Here is a 5,023-nt window from a genome sequence, read left to right on the forward strand (position 1 = left end):
TACATGAGAATGAGTCAGTCTAAAAAAGAAACAGAGCTCACACCTTTGATCCCAGCACTTGGGATGACAGAGCTTTGAGAGAAATGTAAGGTAGGAGCTCAGGGCTGTCTGAGGTTTGGTGGAGAACATTACAGTCTGCAGTCACACTGAGGACTAGATCACCCCCCTTTGGTCTGACCTTTGGTAGAGTAGAGCTCTAGTGACTTGGCTGCTTTGCTTTCCTGATCTTCAGTCTGAACCCCAATATCTGTCTCTGGGTTTTTTGTTGTTGGTTTTGGGGTTTTTTTGTTTTGTTTTTTAAGATTTATTTATTATTTTTGCCAGTAGAGGGCACCAGGTCTCATAGATGGTTGTGAGCCACCATGCCGTTTCTGGGAATTGAACTCAGGTCCTCTGGAAGAGCAGGCAGTGCTCTTAACCGTTGAGCCATCTCTCCAGCCCTTGTCTGTGGGAATTTATTATTCGTGCTACAACCATGTATATACTATTTGTTGTAATGTTATGTAATTGTATTTAAAATTAGTTTGAAGAAAAATTTGAAGAGCTTTTGTAAATTCTGTCCAAATTTAGCAGCCAGTGACATGGTATAGAGTAGGTAAAAGCACTTGACACACAAGCTGGGCGTTGGTGTCACACACCTTTAGTCCCAGCACTCAGGGAGGCAGAGGCAGGTGGATCACTGTGAGTTTGAGACCAGCCTAGTCTACAGAGCTAGTTACAGGATAGGCTCCATAGCTATACAGAAAAACCCTGTTTCCAAAAACCAAAACCAACCAACCAAACAAACCAAAACAACAACAAAAACACTTGCTACACAAGCCCAAGCCCTACAACTTTAATTTGATCCCTGGAGTCCACATAAAGGTAAAAGAAGAAACCAGATCCAACAGCCAAATTGTGCTTTGACCTCTGTTATAAGCTATGTGATGTACATGCTCCCAAAACACACACAAAATAAAAACATTTATGCAAATTTAGGGCCGTATGGAATTCTTAAACTTATTTCTTTTTTCAAATTTATTTATTTATTATATATACAATGAGGGAGCCAGATTTCATTACAGATGGTTGTGAGCTACCATGTGGTTCCTGGGAATTGAACGCAGGACCTCTGGGAGAACAGCCAGTGCTCTTAATCAGTGAGCCATTTCTCCAGCCCTAAGCTTATTTCTTTATCCTTCACTCCAAATTCATCTTATAAAATCTCAGAGTGTCTTCAACATTTCTCTTGTAAAGAAGAAACTTTTAAGATTTTTTCATTTATTATGTAAACAGTGTTCTACCCGCATGTTTGCCTGCAGGCTAGAAGAGGGCACCAGATCTCACTGTAGAGTATTGCGAGCCACCATGTGGTTGCTGGGAATTGAACTTAGGACCTCTGGAGGAGTAGCCAGTGCTATTAACCTCTGAGTCATCTCTTCAGCCCCTAGGGAATGGGAGATGTCATTCTGTAAATATGTTTCTCATACTGGTTAATGAATAAAGCACTGTTGGCCAATAGGAAAACAAGATAGGTGGGACTAGGAGACAAGGAGAAAAGAGGAAGTAGGAAGGAGGAGTCAAGATGGAAGACAGACAGAGCAGAACGCCCGCAGGCTCTCTCTCGGTAAGATAAGACCACGTGGAGATTAATAGAAATGGGTTAATACTTAAGACAGAGCTAGCTGATAGAAAACAAGTAACTGGTCAACAGCATTATATCAAATACAGAGTCTCTGTGCATTATTTGGGGCTGGCGCAGCGGTGGGACGAGACCAGCGGCAGGCGGAAAAAACTTACTCCTTACACCTAGGAAACAATTTTTAATCAGGTAGTTTTAAAGAAAGGCCAGGAGCTGTATCTAAAATAAGAAAACATCATATCTTAGATACCTAATGGTTATAACACAGGTAAAGTACATTAATAGTATTTGTTTTCCTATCAAATTTAGGTTCTGTTAACAGACACCTTAAAATATTTTTCATTGTTGTTGTTAGAAAAAGCATTCATGTCTTCTTAATGTTTGTGAGGCATCAAAGGTAGACTACACCCACAAAGATGTAGGCAACTACACCAGAAATCAAGGGTAAAGGAGGACAAATATATTCACAATACCACTGCCAACAACAAATCTAAAACAAACAAGTGTCAACAATCAGTGGTTCTTACTCAACTTCAACATTAATGGTCTTAACTCACCTATAAAAGACACAGGCTAACAGAATGGATATGAAGACAGAATCCATCCTTTTGCTGCATACAAGAAACACATCTAAGCTTCAAAGACAGACATTACCTCAGGGTAAAGGGGTGAGAAAAGATCTTCCACTCAAATGGAACCAAGAAGCAAGCAGGTGTGGCTATCCTAATGTCTAACAAGTTAGACTTCAAACAAAAATTAATCAAAAGAGATGAAAACAGTCATTTCATATTCATCACAGGAAAAATCCATCAACACAAAGTCTCAATTCTGAACATCTATGCCCCAAATACACAGGCACCCACATTCGTAAAAGAAACACTACTAAAACTCAAACCTCACATAAAACCTCACACATTTATAATGGGAGATTTCAACACTCCACTCTCACCACTAGACAGGACTACCAATCAGAAATTCAACAAAGATACAAAAGAACTAACAGAAGTTATGTCTCAACTGGGTTTAACAGACATTTATAGAACATTCCATCCAAACACAAAAGAATATACCTTCTTCTCTGCTCCACATGGAACCTTCTCTAAAATCGACCACATACTAGGAGACATAACAAACCTCAACAGACACAAGAGAATAGGAATAGTCCCCTGTATCTTATCAGACCACCATGCTTTAAAATTGGAATTCAACAACAACACAAATCACAGAAACCCTACAGACTCATGGAAAGTGAATAATGTACAATTGCACCACACCTGGGTCAAAGAAGAAGTAAAGAAAGAAATTAAAGATTTTCTAAAATTCAACGAGAATGAGGACACAACATACCCGAACTTATGGGACACCTTGAAAGCAGTGTTATCAGGGAAGTTCATTGCACTAAGTGTCCATATGAAGAAAACAGAGGATAGTCACATAAGAGAATTAACAACACAACTGAAACTCTTAGAACAAAAAGAAGCAAACTCACCACGGAGGAGTAGATGTCAGGAAATAACTTGAGGGCTAAAATCAACAAAATAGAAACCAGGAAAACAATACAAAAAAATCAATGCAACAAAGAGTTGTTTTTTTTTTTTTTTTTTTTTTGAGAAAAATCAACAAGATAGACAGACCTTTATCCAAACTAATGAAAAAGCAAATTAACAAAATCAGAAACAAAAAGGGAGACATAACAAGGGACACAGAGGAAATCCAGACAATTTTCAGGTTAGACTTTGAAAACCTGTACTCCACAAAAATTGAAAATTCAAAGGAAGTGGACAAATTTCTGGATAACTATCACTTACCAAAATTAAATCAATAACAGATAAACAATTTATCTGACATATAACCCCTAATGAATTAGAAGAAGTCATCATAGGCCTCCTAACCAAAAAAAAAAAAAAAAAAAAAAAAAAAAAGCCCCATGGCCCATGGCTTCAGTACAGAATTCTACCAGAAATTCAAAAAAGAGGTAATACCAATATTCCTCAAAGTGTTCCACACAATAGAAGCAGAAGGTTCATTACCAAACTCTTTTTATGAGGCCACAATAACTTTGGTACCCAAGCCTCACAAAGACACAACTAAAAGAAAACTACAGACCAATATCCCTGATGAACATCAATACAAAATTACTCAATAAAATACTGGCAAACCGAATCCAAGAATACATCAGAGAAATCATCCACCATGACCAAGTAGGCTTCACCCCTACTTGGATGTAGGGATGGTTTAACATATGGAAATCTATCAACGTGATCCACCATATAAACAAACTGAAAAAGAGAAACCATATGGTCATCTCCCTAGATGCTGAAAAAGCCTTCAACAAAATTCAACACCCTTTCATGATAAAGGTCTTGGAGAGATCAGAGATAACAGGAACATACCTAAACATAATAAGAGCAATATACAGTAAACCAACAGCCAACATCAAACTGAATGGAGAGAAACTTAAGGCGATTCCTCTAAAATCAGGAACAAGGCAAGGCTGCCCTCTCCATATCTCTTCAATATCGTACTTGAAGTTCTAGCTAAAGCTATAAGACAACAAAAGGAGATCAAGGGGATCCACATTGGAAAGAAAGAAGTCAAACTGTCTCTATTTGCAGATGATATGATAGTTTACATAATCAACCCAATAAACTCTACCAGGGAACTCCTACAGCTGATAAATATCTTCAGCAAACTAGCAGGATACAAGATAAACTCAAAAAAATCAGTAGCCCTATTTTTTTCAGACGACAAAGAGGCAGAGAAAGAAATCAGAGAAACATCACCCTTTACAATAGCCACAAACAACATAAAGTATCTTGGGGTAATGTTTACCAAACAAATGAAAGACCTATATAATAAGAACTTTGTGGCTCTAAAGAAAGAAATTAAAGAAGATACCAGAAAATGGAAAGATCTCCCATGTTCTTGGATAGGTAGGATAAATATAGTAAAAATGGCAATCTTGCCAAAAGCAATCTACAGATTCAATGCAATCCCCATTAAAATACCAGCAGAATTCTTCACTGACCTTGAAAGGATAATGTAAGGCATACGGTTTTTCCACAACCCCCCCCCCCCCGGCCTGGTCTTGTCCCGTCGCCACGCCAGCCCCAATTAACACACTGAGACTCTGTATTTGATATAATTCTGTTGGCCAGGTACTTGTTTCTTATCGGCTAGCTCTGTCTTAAGTATTAACCCATTTCTGCTGATCTATGTATTTTTCTTACCGGGGAGCCAGCCGGTATACTGCTTTCTCCAGACTCTCCATCTTGGCTCTTTCCTACGTCCTCTTTCCTCCTTGTCTCCTAGTCCCTCCTATCTTCCTTTCCTATTGGCCAACAGTGCTTTATTCATTAACCAGTATGAGAAACATATACAAAATGACATCTCCCATCATCT

This window comes from Phodopus roborovskii, unplaced genomic scaffold (assembly GCF_943737965.1).
Source record: "Phodopus roborovskii unplaced genomic scaffold, PHOROB, whole genome shotgun sequence".
NCBI lineage: Eukaryota > Metazoa > Chordata > Mammalia > Rodentia > Cricetidae > Phodopus > Phodopus roborovskii.